General features: G+C 37.7%; 1 long non-coding RNA gene across 2 annotated transcripts in view; it reads left to right on the plus strand.

The window, feature by feature from the left end:
- LOC140505114 (uncharacterized) overlaps positions 1-18364 on the plus strand; it is a 95595-nt gene that overhangs the window by 32276 nt on the left and 44955 nt on the right. The window contains exon 3 of one of the 2 annotated variants that reach the window (XR_011967382.1): positions 298-730. The exons of the other annotated variant lie outside the window; for it this stretch is intronic. This is a non-coding gene — a long non-coding RNA (uncharacterized lncRNA). Of the gene's footprint in view, positions 1-297; positions 731-18364 lie in introns of those variants that run through there. 2 annotated transcript variants of the gene reach the window in all.

Below are 18364 nucleotides of genomic sequence, written 5' to 3' on the forward strand. Positions count from 1 at the left end.
TGGAAACTAAAGGCATCTTTGAATAGGATTTTAGTCCTATCGATTTTTCTTTTTAAGTAGGTGAGGAAGTGGATAAAATATTTTGTCACCTTAAAATAGAAAACAATTTTTTCCTGTAGAAACTTGTAGATTCTGAAAGCCTAAACTACAACTTACAAGATGTATGTAAGTGCACAACACATATATACACATGCACGCACAAACATGTAGATTTTCTTTTAGTCTGTTTTAAACTTTATTATTCTTTTATTAAATTATTTAGAGATGCTTGTCATTTTATTCTTTTTGTTCTTCCAGGTATTTTTAAGTGCATTTAGATGCATGTGTGTGTTCATCCTTCGCTGCTGAAGAAGACCGTGCCATCAAAGAAATGATGACATGACTTGCACTTGACTTTGTTTTGAGTGAGGGAGGGCTGTGCAGCTCACCAGCCTCACTTCTCCTCCAGAGCCATCTGAATCCAGTGACCAGATATTCATCAGAATGACTAGAGATGACCCAGGATGAGGCAGTTGGGGTTAAGTGTCTTGCCCAAGGTCACACAGCTAGTGAGCGTCAAGTGTCTGAAGTGAGATTTGAACTCAGGTCCTCCTGACTCCTGCACTGGTGCTCTACCCATTGCACCATCTAGCACCTATGGAATTCATAACAAGTAGCAGAAGAAGAGATTTGTCATTAACTTTAATGTTGTAATTGTGGGAAGTTGATTGAATAAATCAATCAAACAGTTTCCAGTCTACTTAAAGTGATAAGATTTAATGGTTTGATGCATTTAAAGGTGAGAACACATCTCACTTGTTCACTAGGCCTGAACATCTCTCTAGGTGTCTTTGGAGGGAATAGATCCTTTTTTCTGGGGCCTGAATAAAATCCTTTAGCTTCCTGGAATCCAGAAAGAGGGTTTCATCTAAATCTTTGATGAGTGGGGACAGAGATGCAGAACTTCTGGCCTCAATTTTGATATTTTTTCCCTTATACTCACCATATTGACCTGAGTAGCCTAGTGGACTTACAGGAGTATTTCAACTTTATCTGCCATGGCCTAGAAGGGTCCCCTGAATGGTTGATAGCTGTGTCTGAATCTAAAACCAAGACCACATTTCATGCAATAATGAAAGTAGATTTAGAGTTCTACAAAAGAATCAACAGAAAAGCTACAGTATAGCTAAAGGGAATACTGCGAGTATCAAACAAAGGGGAGAAAGCCACCAGGTGCTAGGAGTTCCCTCTTTACCATATCTACTTTCCAAGCTGGAGCCCATTTTCTCCTGATTTCTATATGGTGAGTTTGTTGTAGACTTTTGGGAGGAATGCTTGTGCCAACTGTACCAATTATACACCTACTTAAAAGCTAATTAGATCTGGCCACCTAATTCTTAACTGATAACGGAGGGGGAGCAGTTCAGTAGGGCTTGTAAGCTATATGGCATTAGAAAGACAACTGTGCCATCTTGATGCCAAGATACCAAGGCAGATATTCATATAGTTTATGTAAATCAACCTTATGACTACAAAGATCAGACTTTGCATAATTAAGTTCTTACCCTCAGCTGCTTAGAACAGTGCCTGACACATAGTAGGTGCTTAATAAGTATTTATTGACGATTGGCAGCACCTTCAGGACAATCCTTAGAACCCCTGAAGGGATGGAGTGACAGTACTCTGGGAGAAGGTTTTCCACAGTCCACTTACATTACCCTGAAGAATAAAAAATGGTATATGAGAAGCTATTGCATTCCCCACCCCCAAAATAATCTGAATTTTAAATTCAGAACTAGGCGGGGTAACAACACCAAACTAGCCCAACCTTCCGCCTTCTTGATGAATGTACTTAAGCATTTAAAAGGACACAATGAAATTAGAAACCCTCAATTGATTTAATTAAGCAACTGAGATTAATGAGTGGATGAGTGTTGCCTGCAGTTAGAGACTACACATTTAACAGCTGAGGAAAGTAAACAATCAATAAGCTTTGGGGATTAGTTTTCTTTTTCTTTCCTGCAGTGGAATTTGTACATAAACAACTAGTCTTATCAGGAGAAGGTTCAATTTTACAAGAAAGAAATCTATTTAAATTAACAAAATGCATTGGATTTTCAGAGTTCTACAAAGGATAAACTATTGTCAGGTTTCAGACATTAAACCCTTACCTGAAGCTGCTCTGCCCAAAGGAAAGCAGATTTTTGTGGTTGAAACCTACCTTGCCCTCTTGGGGTTTAGGGCTCTACTTCTTTCTTAAAGACTTTGCCTTAAATCCAGTTCACTCAGGCTCTCAGCTGATTGGACAATAGGTCCCAAGCACCTCTTAATGGTTAGCCCAGAGACTCAGAACAAATGTAAATAGTTTATTCTCTTTTGGCCAGAGCCCTGAGGGTCTTCCCCTCCCAGTTTTTTTACCAATTATTATTATTCTTAAAGGGGCCATCCCTGGGCTGACTTCTTAAATAGCCCTAACCACTGAATGGGCATTGCCTGAAAGTGAGAACTTGGAAAGATCTCAGTTTAAAAAGTTTGCCTGCTGCATCCTGGGCCATCCCCAGTTGTCCTGATCTAGATGGTTCTGGAGGAAAAAGTGAGGCTGGTGACTTTGGATAGCCCTCCCTCACTTCAATCTAATTCATTTGCAAGTCATGGCATCACCTTCCTGATGTCCTGGTCCTTTTTGAGAACAAAGGACAAACCACATTGTCAGGTGGGAGTGATCACATAATACAGTGACCTTTCCTTTACAAACCAGATTAGAGACAGAATCAGAGATGAAGAGATGACTGGGACCTTGTTCAGTACTTTTCCTGTCCTGTATGACCCTCTGACTTTCTTTGGTTTTGTCATTTCCTTCTCTGTCTTATTTTACAGATGAGAAACTGAGACAAACAGGGTTAAGTGACATGTCTGAGGCTGTATTTGAACTCAGGAAGATCGGTCTTCCTGACTCCAGGCCTGGCACTCAATTGACAATGCCATCTAGCTGCCCAAGGAAGGGACCTTAGCATTCAGCTAAGGCATGCTCTTCATTTTATAAATGATGACACTACTGTTTGTCCTTCATTCTCAAACAGGACCATGAAATCAGAGAGGTGATGCTGTGATATGCCAATGAATAGCACAGTGGATGGAGTGCTGGTCCAGGAGTGGAGAAGACCTGAGTGCAAATATGGTTTCAAACACTTACTTACTGTGTAACCTTGGGCAAGTCACTTAACCCTGTTTGCTGCCTCAGTTTCCTCACCTATAAAATGAGCTGGAGAAGGAAAAGACAAGGCATTCCAGTATCTTTGCCAAGAGAACCCCAAACGGGGCTCGAAGAATTGGACACAACTGAGCAAAACCATTCTACCTCTACTCAGTCTTTTTTTTTCTCCTTTCCTTATTACACTAATATGTTTGAGCAAACTTCTTTCCCCTGCTTTCTTCCTTCAGTTTCCTTTCAATATATTCTTTGTCTCTCAGTCCCACTATTCTGCTTTACTACTCATGTTCATAGCAGCATAAACTTAAAAGTGGAGGGGATCTTGGGGCTGTCTAATCCAACCATCTCTTTTTATAGATGAGGAAATTGAGGCCCAGAAGTCATAAGATACACAGGTGAGTCTGGATCCTCTCTGACTGAAGATTCAGAGTTCTTTGCTCTATACCATGTTTTCCCAGATTCACTCGCGGGCTCCGTGTGGTAAAAAGTGATGATTCATGAACGATCAAAAAAAAATTTTTGACTATATTTTGGATCATCAGTTTTGAAAAAAAAATCGATCTTCTATTTCTATTCTTATCCAGTATCAAAATGATTATATTATAGATGACAGAACATATTAAGAACTAATAGTTGGGTGGTTATATTACACATATCACCTAATTTTTAGTAGATGTTGTCTTCCTTGCCTGCTCTTAGCTTCTGGTATTTAACTAGTGTTTAGTGAGGATTTTAAATAGATAAGATCAGCAATTGTCAATCTTTCAAAGATGATAAACTAATTCATATAATAGAAATTGACAGTTTAATGGTACCTGAGAAGCCATCTAACCCAATTACCTCATTTTACAGATGAAGAAATTGAGTCACAAAATAGGAAAATGAGTTGCACAAAGTCATACTAGAACCTGGGTCTATCCTCTTTCTGCTTTGTCACATTTCCTGTACTTGTTTGCTGCTGTGGGGAAGGGTGTGGTGGAATAAGCAGAAAATCCATGGGTTACCACTAGGAGAAATCACCATGTTGTGCATTACCAGTGGAATGTTTTCTGGCATAGTAGCAGAACTGTTACTAGTACTTATCCCTCATGTACTCTACATTCCAAGTAAACTGTCATTACTTTTTATCTCTATTTTGTTATTTCCTTTTCCCAGTCTAGGCTTTGCTCAAGCAAATTAGATTGCCGCCAACTCTGTAGAAGTCTGTCCCTCTGAAGTCTTCCCAGTGAGGTGCTACCTTGACTATACCCTATCACCTTAACTTAAAAGATTCTTTCTTACAGATGATAAAAGTTGCTGTGATTCCTTAGAAATCATAACCGTGCATCAGGGCCACAGTGGTGGCCACCATAGACCTTACTGTTTTTGATCTATCATATGCCCAAATTTTATCACCTTTGAGCAGTGGAATAAATTTTGAATTCTTAAATTCCTTAAGCAAAATACCAAATAAGGCCTTTTTCTTTATGCTTCATTTATTTATTTACAATTTTATTTTAATCATGTATTTTTCTACTTATTTTACTGCATGCCAGAGATTTGTGGGAAAAGGGACTGTCTCCTTTCTTATATCCTTACTCTTGCTGTAGAAGCTGCTGGTGAAGTATCTACATCAGTATCTCATATGTTTGCATGCCAGCGTGACATTGAGAATCCCCTGTCTATCTCTTCATTCTCATTAAACTCTAGTGACTCTGGCCTCATTTTACCCGAATCCAGTACAGCTTGTGGACACTTAATGAAATGGTTTAAATTACAGGGTTATGCAGGCCATTACCCTAAGTCATCAAAACAGCAATTAACTCATCAGCCATGATATTAGACCAGCTGTTTGTCTGAGAGACACTATATTAGAACCCAAGCTACAGTATGTTTTGTCCTGCCTAAGAATGAGCTTTCATGAGACAGAACTTAATGATGATTGGGTCCTACCATAAGGAGAAAGGTAATGAAAGAGAGTTCTTTTGTTTGATGGAAGAGAGGAAAAAAGGGAAGATGTTAGGACTTAAATTTATGGGTGCCAGTTATAGATGAAAACCATTTGTGTTGGTGGGGGCCCATAATGTAGAACACTGCATGTGACATCAGTTATTTTTTTATGTGTTCAATAGATTTGCCATTTTTTTCTCTTTTTAAATAAGAATTTTTCTTTAATTAGATATGTGTGGATCCCTAGGAGGGTAGGGGGCAGGAGGTAGGGAATTTTAGCTGATATGAAAATCAAAGATACTAATAAAATGTATTGAAAAAAAGAAAATCCATTGTGTTTTTGCTTCTTTGATTTTACCGTGGATTAGTTAGTGCACATTAAGGGATTGTTCCAGTTAGCTATTCTCAAGGTTAAAGTTAACCTTTTTGATTCCACCCCAATAAGTACATCACTAAAAAGTTGTGTGGAAATTCAGTTTTCATAGCCATAATCCTTTTTTAAATTAAAAAGTATTCATGCGGTTCCATGAAAGCAGTTATAGGTGTCTTATCTAAATTTTTCATCTCATGGTGCTCTGACCACAAAAAGTATTTACTAAATATTTGTTGAACTGGTAGAGGCCATGTGATGAAACAGAGAGCTGCAACTTGGCACCAAGAAGACCCAGCTTTAATTCTTGCTTCTGACACATACCGGTTGTGTGACCCTGGGAAAGTCAGTTAACCTTTCAATGCTCCAGGCATCTCTCCAAAAATATGAAAGACGGTCTTGATTACATTCAGAGTGAAAATTTCCTCATCTAGGGAGTTCCTTATATCAATGAAATGATAATCCTTATTTCCTTTGTTGAAATAATGAAAGATCTGTGCAATACAAATTTAAAATTATGATTAATTGCCTAATTTATTAGCTTGATAAGTTTGGATTTCCACTCTTCATGGCTCCCTCCATTTCTATTTTTGCCATTTATTACATTTTTTTTTTTGGAGGCAGTTAGGGTTGTGTCAACATGTCTGAGTCTGAGTTTGGGGCAGAGCCAGTGTTCTACCCACTATGCCAGCTAGCTGCCCCTCATGTCTTCTTAAAGCAGAGAGACCTCCTGTTCTTGCCCAATGAAGATTCAAAGGTCCACAAACACATATTTAACTAAATAGAGGAATAATCAAAAATAAAGAACGGAGTGCTGTTGATGCAGAGTGTTTAGAATGCACATCTGTTATTGTGCTGTTACTATAGCTGTGGGAAATCAAAGTACTTCCTCCCTCCCCCAACATCTGGAAATCCACTTGGGACCTACTAACTTAGCTCTGACACCATAAAAGTACAGAGTTCTCCGCTATCTTCATACAAAGTAAAACATTTTAAGATAATTTTAGCTGTTTTCTTAAAAAAATGCAGAGTCTATATAGTCAGAGTAAGTTGTTGCCTAAGAGTCTTTGAGGAATGAGGCATCTGATATTTATCATCTCTCTGAAAATATGCAGAGTTTTTTTTTATCATTAAATGTTTGTTCTACTGTCTTATTCAGTTTTGTCCAACTCTTTGTGACCGCATTTGGGATTTTCTTGGCAAAAATACTGGAGTGGTTTGCCATTTCCTTCTCCAGCTCATTTTACAGATGAGGAATCTGAGACAAACAGGGTTAAGTGACTTGCCCAGGGTCACACAGCTAATATGTGAATGAAGTCACATTTGACCTCATGTCTTCTTAATTCCAGGCCTGCCAATCTATCTACTGCATCATCTAGTTTTTCTTAAGTACTTCCAAATCTTGTGAATATATTACCATTGCAAGACTCAGAGGCTCATAGACTTAGAGTTACGAGGGACCTCAGAAGTCGTCTGGTCCAACCCCCTTGTTGTTCATAGGAGAAAAGTGCAACTCAGAAAAGCCATGTAATTTGTATCAGGTCACACAGGTAGTGAAGGAGCAGACCTGGAATTTGAATCCAAGTTCTTGGACCAAATCCAGCATTATTTTTTCTTTCTAAATGTATGCTTGTAGAATTATTTCCTTCCCAGTTCATTGCCTGGTAGAAAAAAAATAATTAGGAATTAACTGTAGATGGGACATCTTTAGATGATGATTCAAGCCCTCTATTGAATCCTTCCTATCTTCCTGGGAATCACTCAAAGTTCATTACTTTCACCATTAAGATGCTTTATTGAATGTGGGAAACAAAAGAGAAGTTTCTGGGTTTTTTTCCCCTCACCTGTGAGTGAATCCAACTTAGTCTTATATTTGAGACTTATACTTTCCATAGTAACTTAACTACATAATTTTACAATACAACAAATTTTTATTAGTTGCTTACTGTGTATATGTTGGGTGCTGTGAACTGAAGAGAGGGAATACAAAATTTAGATAAAATATAGAATCATAGGATCATAGATTTAGAGCTGGAAAACTCTTAATTAAAAAAATGTACCCCACTATTTTACAGGTGAGAAACTGAGGCCTATGGAGGTAAAGTGACAAACCCAAGGTCACACATGTAGTAAGCATCAGAAGTAAGATTTTCACCTGTGTACTCAGAATCCAGAGCCTCTAGTAGGATGACAAGACAACTCCACAGTTGCCAACGATGCACAATATTTCAAGATAAGGACACAAGAGAGCAATCATGGTGGGATGGATAGAAGGTTGGACTCAAGTTATAATGATTTAAATATATAGTTTATTTCTGAAACATATTGTGTTGTATAAACCTAAAGAAGTTATTCACCTCTTAATGCCTTTGGCCACTTTCGAAGCCTATAAATTATTAAACAGTTGCAATCTCCCTTGGCAGAGGAAATTTTTTCATCTGGAAATTCTCTGTACTGAAGAAATTATAGATGTACACTTTTCCCTTCTACCCTCTCCCATCCTCCCAAAAAGACAATAGAGTCAGAAAAATTCTACTTAGGAAATTTTCCTACTTTCCTTTTCCTACTTGTGGGACTATTCCTTTGTATTCTTTCTTGCTAGAACATCATCTTTGACCTGGCCACTAAATCTAGATGTCCACAAAGGCTATTCTTGCCCCTGTTTTTTCTTTTGTCCCTCTGCTTTCTTTTTGTTTATCTCATCTCCTCCAATGGTTTCAGTTACCTTTACACAGATGAGTCAGATCTATTTATCTAGTCCTGAGCTGTTTTCCTATATTGCTATTTGCTTGTTGTACATTTCTAGTTGGGTATTCATAGATACCTCAAATTCAGCAATCCAAGCTTTATTTAATTATGTTTCCCTAGTTGGAAGCTCCCCTTTTTCCGTTGAGGTACTACCATTCTTTTGGACATCCATGATCTCAACATTAGTATCTGTCCTTCATGTTTTATCCACACCCCATTTTCTGTCAGCTGTCATTTCTGCTTGTAACATTTCTTGAGTCCATTTCCTTCTCTCTACTCATGCAGTCACTATCTTAGTTCAGTCTCCCATCATCTCTTACCCGGATGACAGATTGCTAATAGGATGCTTGGTTTTTAGATTTTGCTTTCCCCAAATTACACAGCCACCAAAATAATCTTTGTAAAACACAAGGCTGACCATGCTACTCCTCTGTTCAAGAAACCTCATATGTTTGCTATTGCCACTAGGATGAAAAATAGACTACTCAGCTGGGGATTTAAAGACCTTTGATATTCAACTGAAATTTACCATTCTAGACTTAGTTCATATTATTAACCTTCATGCACTTAATATTCCAGCAAAAAAAAAAAAGCTTACTTGCTGTTCTCTAAACTTAGTACTGAATTTCCCAATCCCCTTTGCTTTTGTGTAGGCTTTCCCCCATGTCTGGAATGAATTTTCTCCTCAACTGCACCCTTAGAATTGCTGATGGCTCTTTATAGAGGCTTTGCTTATGTGCCACCTCCTGGGAAGCCTTTCCTGATCAGCTTTAATCCGTGGTGTACCCTCTCACTCCTCAAGTAGTCATGCATATACTTATATTTACCTGTTGTATCCTTCCCCTTGGAGAATGTAAGCTCTTTGAGGGAAGAATTCTTTTTCTTTTATTTGCCCATGTATCCCCAGCACTAGCACTGTGCTATGTAAATACCATCAATCCTCAACTTTGGAGAATTAATGTTCCTAGAAAAATGCAAGAAAGTAAAAAAAATATGTGAATATTGATGCATTGAACTTATGGGGAAAAGAGAATTAAGTTTCTGTAGCCAGCGAGACCTGTAACGTTTCCTCCTTTCTGTGGCCATCACTAATTGTCAATGAGTTAACATCAAACTCATGGCAGACAGAGGCTGCCGACATTCTGGCATGAAGTTTATCTAAGACCTTTATTTTTTCACTAAGCCTCCTCACTGACTTTGCATGCTTGGGCTTAAAGCCAAAGGACTTGCACTATGATTTGGGGGCATAATTGTTGCACAAACGTGAGTTTTAAAGACAAATAATGAAAACATGCAATGAATGCACAGAGAGCTCTTTACGATGATGGGGTCAACAAGACCAGTGAAGCAAGTACCTAGTATGATAGCAGCCACTCCACAAACTCTCATGTATTGTGCCTCTCACTTTTTTCTCTAATGTGCATAACCAAGAATTATGGGGTTGCCAACAGGAAAGTGAAAATGAAGTCACTAATAAAATACTGTGAATGCTTGAAGTCACGAAAGTTAAATACATGAACGTGGAGGATTGACTCTACTAGGTCCTTAACAAATTGTTGGATTGAACTGGAAAGATTTTTGTTTGTTTGTTTTTTACAAATCAGCCACATCAGAGAAGGCTTCAATAAGGAGGTGCCATTTGAGCTAGACTTTAAAGAATAAAAAGGAATTTAACTGGCAATGAGAAGTAGAGAAATCATTCTAGGCATGAAAAGCAAGCTGAGGAAAGACAAAGAAGTGAACATAAGGAAAAATACTTTTGATTGGCTCAGGGAATGCAAGGTTATGACTCTATGGTGATGCCAAGCTTGGCCTTGATTACCAGATAGGAACGTTCAGATTTATTGATGATTAGTTCGTAAGGAGCTAATGAAGATTTGTTAGCTTTGGAGTGACATTACTTGATTTTTGAGTAAGAAAGATTATTTTGTTAGTAGCATAAAGGATAGATGAGAATTGATGTAAGAAAACATGCTAGGAGATTCTGATGATAGTCTTAGGTCATTGATAAATAGGCCTGTGTGAGGGGACATGGATGTAGAGTTCTTCCTAGAAATAGGTTTGAGAGTTGTTGCAAAGAGTGGATATAAGAGGTGAGGGAAAATAAAGAATCAGAGATAATTCTAGGGTTAGGAACATGGAAAATTGAGTGGTAATAGCACTGACAAACAGTGGAATCAGGAAGAGGAACGTGTTAGAAGGAAAAATAATGAGCTCAGTTTTGAATACGTTTAGTTTAAGATGCTGCTGGAACATTTAGGGAGCTACCCAGTGTAACTCAGAGTGCAAGGCTTGGATTAGGGAAGACCAGTGTTCAAATCTTGCCCCAGACACTTACTAGCTTTAAAACCCTGGAAAGTCACTTAACCTCTATCTGCTTCAGTTTCCTCATCTCTAAAGTGAGGATAATGATAGCACCTAGCTCACAAGTTGTAGTGAGGATAAAATATCTTTATAGCACTTTGTAAACCTTAAAACATTATTTAAATGCAAATTATCATCATTGTCATTATTTATTTATTATTATTAATGTGGAGATGTCCAAAACAAGTTGGAGATGTGATTCTAGCACTTAGATAAGAGGTAAGGATTAGGGATAAAGGTTTCACAGTTAGATATATATAGGTAGTTGTTAAAACCAGAGAAGAAAATGAATTATAAAAGGGAAGAGTTTAAAAAGAGAAGAAACTAAGGATATATACTTGTAGAACATGTATATTAAAGCATCAGGAAGAGGATTACAAACCAAAAAAGAAGATAAAGGAAAATTAGAGTTTAGGAAAACCATTGGAGTATATGTAGTATCTTTGAACCTGAGGGAGGAGAGATCATTCAGCAGGAGAGGATGGACAGCCATGTCCAAAAACTATGGAAAAGTGAGGGGAACTTGAGAACTGGGGGAAAAAGCCATTCAATGAGACATGAAATGGTCACTGGGAACTTTAAAGCAGGTTAAATAGAGTGAGGGGTTTAGAAGCCTCATTTGTTGGAATCCATGCTTGTGTTTTTAAATTAATAATGTTAGAAGCTTGAAGCCTTGGTTATTTAAAGCAATTTTAAAAAGAAAACCTTTGGCATTTTGTTTAAATCATTAAAATATCAGCTATCAACTATGTTGTCACTTGTGCAGTAATATATGTATGTATGAATATATATATGTGTGTGTATATTTGTACGTATGTATGTATTTCAGCAAAGATATAGTTTGTTCAGGAACAATGAAGATAGAGCAAAGAAAATGTAATGTAGCAGTAGTATTTATTAAATTAATTAGGGAAGGGTGGAGCAAATGGGCGTAGTGGAGAGAGCCCTGGGTCTGGAGTCAGGAAAACCTGAGTTCAAATTCAACCTCTGGCACTGCGGCAAGTCACTTAAGCTCTATTTGCCTCAGTTTCATCATCTGTAAAATAGGGATAGTAACAGGACCTGCCTCACAGGGTTGTTGTAAGGATTAAGTGAGATAATAATTGTAAAGCATTTAGCACAGCACCTAGCACATAGTAAGTGCTTTATAAATATTAACCACTGCCATCATCATCGTCATCATCATCATCACCATCATCTTCATCATGTAATGAAGTTAAACAAATATTGATTACATGCCTATCCTGTGTGAGATACTGCTAGGTGCTGGAAATGCAAAGACAAAATTGAAATGGTCTCTTGCCTTAAGGAGCTTAATTTCTGCTAGTGAGATACTAAACATATACGGATACATCAACACAAGGTAAATCGAGTAGGGAAAAAGCATTAACAACTAAGGATAGAAACCGAGAGAAGGCTTTTTGGGAAAGGCTATACCTGAGCTATGCCTTGAAGGCAGATAAGAATTTTGAGAGCTAGAGATAAATTCGTGGCGTGAATACAGGCCAGAAATGGAGAAGGCTTGTGGAAATGTGTTGAGAAGTAGAAGAGAAATTACTGAACTTGGAAAGTAGTAATGGTCGACTGTGACTAGAATAGAGCATGCTTAAAAAGGGGTAATATGAAAGGAAAGTTGGGGTGGGATTGTTAAGAGTCTTAACTTCTCGGCTAAGGAATTTATGTTTAATCCAGGAGGAGAGAGTTGAGCTAGAATGTGACATAGAATTTTGCCTTAGGAAGATTATTTGGGCAGCTAGGGAGAGAAGGATTGATTTTCAAGGGGAAGACTCTAGAGCTCAGGAGACTTTTATAGTAATACAAAGAAACATGTGGTAGCCCTGTGACAAGAGAAGGATGACAAGTCAATGAACATTTATTAAGTGCTTATTACATACCCATGCTTAGTGCTAGGAATAGAAATATAAACAGAAAGAAAATTTAATTTGAATGGGGGAACGGGTTGGGAGTGCTTGGGAAACAGCACATCAAAGAAAATTGAAAAAGGACTGGGGTGAGGTTTGGAGAAAACTGCCTAAGAGCTTGTTAGAGGAAGTCCAGAATTTGGAAAGTTCAGCCTGGAAAGGAATGAAGACATGGCTGGCCTGAGCACTTCCCTTAAAATGGAGGTTTTGATTGAAACTGGTCCATAAGAAGGAAGACCACAGAGCTGGAATGTACATTCAGGGTAAGAAGTCCAGGAGTGGAATGAATGTTCATGGTGAGGAGGCTTCTGTGGCATATAGAGAAAGTCTGGAGAGTCTCAGGAGTGCAACTCAGAGAGGGATGAAGTTGGGAGATGTTGTGGGGATAAAATTGAGGAGAGAGAGCAATCCATTGGATATGGAGGAGGAGGAGGGAGAGAGAGGGAAGAGTGAAGAAGGATAACTCTTAAATTGCAAGCCTAGATGTTTGGCAGATGATTGTGCTCTCAATAGAAATAGAGAAATTTGGAGGAGAGGTAAGTTTAGGAAGGGAAATCATAAGATCAGAGATTTAGAGCAGGAAAGAATAGAAATTTGAGGTTCTTGAGTCCAACTTCTTTATTTTACAGATGAAGACACTGAGGCAAAGAGAGATTAAGTGCTTTGCTAGTCATACAGCTAGTAAGTCTCTGAAGCAGGACTTGAATTCTGCTCTTCTTGAGAAGAAGTCTAGAACTTTACCCATTTTATCAGGCTGCTTCTTCAACTGATTTTGAGATGCCTACAGGATATCCAAGTCGAGATGCCCAGTAGACAACATCATTGCTAGAATAGGTGACAGTGTTGACCCTGATGGACAAATACCTGTAAACAGATTCAATATTTTTATGCAAGATAACTTCCTATCCTACACAACAATATGGGGTTTTTTATTTAAACATTTTAGATATTGTAGTTTTATTCTTACATAGTAGGAAGAACACCTTGTTTTCTAACTGGAAAAGAATATTCTGTATTCCTAACTGTGTATCAGAATTTATAGCCCGGATCAGTTTTGGGCTGTTGCACATTGCTTAGATCACATCACATCTGCATTGACTTGGAAAAATTGCAAATTCTGCTGTACAGTTTGATATTTAAGATGTAGAAACCAAGACTGAGCTTGCTTGTGCCGGAGACAACTAAAATGCGCTTTCTTTTTTAGAAGCAGTTGGTTTACTGGGCCATGAATACATAGATGCTCAAGACATCATCTTCGATAATAGGCTGTAAGTTTCTGCCTAATGTTTTGACTCTGACTACAGGAAGACTTACACTGCACAATCTTTATGCGGTTGTCCAGGATTTGATATGTTTTGTACTGAAACCGGGGCAAGAACTTGAGAACGTAAATGATGAGGATGGGAGTTCCAGTAGGAAGGGAGTATTTCATATTTGCTTCCTAGGGATGATCTGCCTCCTTTCTTTGCTTTGGAATAAAATCAGACATTTGGAGGTGACACTGGAAGCCAGGATCCCGAACCAAATATGTGAACCCTCAAGCTGACTAGAAGCAAAGCTTGAATACAAAATAAGTGATGCTGTTCTTGCTCAACACTGTAATTATTGGCTAATCTCAGAGCCCTTGGGAAATAGATGGGGAATAGTTATCTTTCGTACTTTACAGATGAAGAAACTGGAAAAAATAATTAAATTTCTCTTCTTCAAAGGCTCTTATTTAATCCACACTTAAAACTTTTTTTTTCTTAATATAAGTTTTTTTTTTACCTTTGCCAGAATCTGCATGTCTGTTCTTCTTTAACTTTCATTTATTACTTCTGGTCCTGCCCTCAGGAGATATTCAGAACAAACCTAATCCCACCCCCACATAACACTCTTTCAAATACTTGAAGACAATGATTGGTATTCTCCAATTCTTTGCTATGACATTTAAAATCCTTTTACCATATTGGTCACCCTCCTTTGGAGGCATCCCAGTTTATTAACATTCTTCATACATTACAGTGTCAAGCACAGAACATAAAACTCCAGATATATGGTCCAACCAGGGGGCAGAGTACTAGAATTATCATCTTCTTTGTTCTAGGTTAGGGGTGGGGAACCTGGGGTCTTGAGGCCACATGGCCCTGAATCCATCTAGGTCCTCAGATGCAACCCTTTGACTGAATCCAAAATCTGGATTCATTCAAAGGACCATACTTGAGGACCTAGAGGGCCACATGTGGCCTCAAAGCTGCAGGTTCCCCACCCATGTTCTATGTGTTGTCTAAGATTGTGTTCACCTTTTTAGTTACCTTTTCAAATTGTTGCTTTATTGAATTTATATTCGAACATACCCTCAATTTCTCTCTCAAAAACTTGCTTAGACATGTCTCCTTCATCTTATACTTGTAACAGCTGTGGTATATATGAAACAATGTAATTTGGAGCCAGAATACCTAGGTCTGACTAGATTCTAGGTCTAGGTTCTAGGTCTGACTTTGACAACTTTGTAAACTTGGGCAAATTATTTTCCACACCTGGTTCTGTCTCCTTGTTTAACAACTCCACTAAACATTGCCAAAATGAGTAGTTGGATTTATAATCTCTGATATCCCCTTCCAAATTCTACGATTTCATTTTTTGGAGGGTGGTAAGGCATGGCAATTGGGGTTAAGCGACTTGCCCAAAGTTACACTAGCTAGTGTCAAGTGTCTGAGGTGGGATTTGAACTCAGATCCTCCTGATTCCAGGGCCAGTGCTCTATTTGCTGCACCTCCTAGCTGCCCCAAATCCTATGATTTTTTTTTAACCCAAGTGTAGGACTATACATTTATCCTTATTAAACAATTTAAAATTTCCATCTAATTTAGTACAATGGGCTTTCTGAATGCTTACATTGTTACCCAGTGAATGAAACATCTTGATCAGTTTCATGTTTTCTAAAAATTTGATAAGCATGCCATCTAAACCTGCATGCTACTCATTAGTAAAAATGCTGAATATTATAGAGCCAAGAAAAGATCCCTGGGGATCATTCCTTCAAGTTGAAAAACAATTCATTCATTACTGCTCTTTGGGTTCAGTTATTCAACCAGTGCTGAATCCATTCAACTGTGGCATAATCTAATCTGGTTCTCTCCATTTTTTAAAAATAAGTATATAGCATGAGAGACTTTTTCAGATGTTAAAATTCAGGAATACTGCCTGTGATATTTCTGTGATCCACTAATCTAATATCATCGTATTAAATGGGATGAGGTTAATCTTGTACGCCCTAATGTTTTTAAACTATTGCTGGCTATTATTGCTTATTGATTTCTAAGTCCCCACAAACCATCCCTTTCCAACATTGTTGCAGTTCATCATTTCCTTCTTGTGTTTCTTGCTGTTAAATTTGTTAACCTCTGAAAGAGCACTGTTAGTAAACCAGCAGGGGAGAGTGTATTGCATTTTCTAGCTTCATATTCTACCTCTGGCACTTATTAGTTATGCAGCCAAGAGCTAACCTCCCTTAGATTTGATTTCTTCATCTATAAACCAGGGATACGATTACCTGGAGTATTATAGAATACAGTAGTTAGCACTAATTTTAAATATCAGTGTCACAGGCATATGCCTTTCATCTCAAATTCCTGCAACTTCTAGTATAAGGTCTTAAATCCTAATGCTTCTCCACAAGGTCCCCCATCTAAGGCTATCCTGGGAAATAAAGTAGCAATGAAAACACTAGGTCAAATCATGCCATTACTTTCCCATTCAAAACTTGTGAGGTATTTTAAAAAATCCCTCATCACCAAAAAGGGGAAGGACCATTCACTGTTGGTTTGTGTCCACCCCAACCAGCACAGTGGAGAGAAGAGGAAACAAAATCTCATGAGAGACTTTGCTAAGAATAGTGCTGAACAGACCTTCTTTCATGGTCTCTGAGAGAGCTTCTGAGGGCCCAAGTTACTTTCAATAAATATCTCTCCCTTCCAGAGTAAACTTAAAGATGACTAATATATATATATACATATATATATATATACATATGCATACATATATGTATATATATATATGTATATATATATATATATATAAAACTGATTTATGGGATAAACAAATACCTATCTCCACAAGATTTTTGTGACAATAAAATGAGATGTTGTCTGTAAAGTCCTTTGTAAATTTTAAGACACTATATAAACATAATATTTTTGGAATTGCAGGCAGTCTTTTCTCTAAGAACTTGGTTATTTTACAGTTGGGTGCATATATGTGTGTGTGTGTGTGTATGTGTGCATATATGTGTATATATATGCATATTGTTTCATTGTTTTCTCCTTGATAATAATAGAATCCTTTGTTCCTTTCTAACACTTCTAGTCTTAAGAAGAAAAGGAAAAAAAAAAAGACAAGTATTATTTTAAAAAAGGGTTTTTTTGTTTATCATGGTTGAATATGTCCAGTTTTGCAGGATAGATGACTATTTTGTGCAAATCAATTAATTTCTTTATTTTGGTTTATTGTATTTTAGCCTCTATTAATTTTATAGTTCTTATTGCATAATCTTGTATGATTCAAATTAGTGCTTTAAACAATTTGTATTTCTGCTAATATAGACATGATTACACATGTATAACCTGTATCTGTTTGCTTGCCATCTCAGGGAGGAGTGAGGGGTGGAAGGGATACAATTTGGAACTCAAAACTTAAAAAAACCAAACAAATGTTAAAAATTGTTTTCACATAATTGGGGGAAACCTATGTGTGTGCATGCATGTGTGTCATACATGCATGCACACATATGTACATACACAAAAATTCTTCCTTCTTGTTTATGAGTCTTTCTAAGAAACCAGAGTTCTAGAATTTGTAAAACTCATTTCTGGCTAAGATAACTTTGGAAGTTTTCTTTGTCAGCAACCTATCCTATTGATGTTTCAATTGATAGGGCTTATTTGTAATTTGCCCTCCATTTCCACTATGTCCTGGAAGTTATCTTGCATGAGTCTTTGAAATGTTGTGTTCATGGTTTTTTTTGTTTTTGTTTTTATATTTTTTTTGTCCTGAAAGACCTATAATTGTCATACTGAATTACTGAGTTCTCTTCTCCACATCTGATGTTTTGGTTTATGGATGTATATAAGGTGAATTTTAGTGTGTGTAAGGGAGATTTTTGTTATTCTTTCTCAGAGATTAGTTTTTCAGGATCCATGGCCATAATAATCTCTAGTTCCAGGCTCATGACTTGCAAACATTTCTGCTACAATTGCCCAGCATTATATAATGATAGATAATATAAACTTTTGTGCTTAAAATTGTAAATATTCACTACAACTGCACACTGAGATATAGCAGTGAGATGATGTAAACTTGTGACGCTATTGCTGACAAGTTGCCTTCTTTGTCTGTTGCCCTATAAATCAAGTGGGCACTGGTCAGTGAGTGGGGAATATGACAGTGTAATGCTGTGTGTGCCCCAGCCAGCCCCCACTGAGGCTTGGGAGGATTTAGAGGAGTGCACAAGCTGGAATGCTGAGACATAGGGGTAGTTGCCCCCTTTTCTTGCCAGCCCCTATGGGGAGGGAAGACTACAGAACTTGGTGCTCCCACTATCAGCAACCCTTTGTGAGAAGAATAGACTAGAATAAAGTAAGCTAGCTTATTTAACCCCTTATTATGACTCCGTTCCTGTCTGCCTGGATCAAGAGAACCTGCTAGCAGTCCTCCCTTGTGTTAGAGGCTGGAGTCCAAAAACTCTTTTGCCTCCTGTGACACAATTGGTATAGTCAGTATTACCTGTGTGTTGTGAAACAATAGATCTCTGAAGTAGTCTTCTAGCTGTGCTGTTTAATTTTACTTTATTTGTTCTGACAT

The sequence above is a fragment of the Notamacropus eugenii genome, chromosome 1 (assembly GCF_028372415.1).
Source record: "Notamacropus eugenii isolate mMacEug1 chromosome 1, mMacEug1.pri_v2, whole genome shotgun sequence".
In the NCBI taxonomy this organism is placed as follows: Eukaryota; Metazoa; Chordata; class Mammalia; order Diprotodontia; family Macropodidae; genus Notamacropus; species Notamacropus eugenii.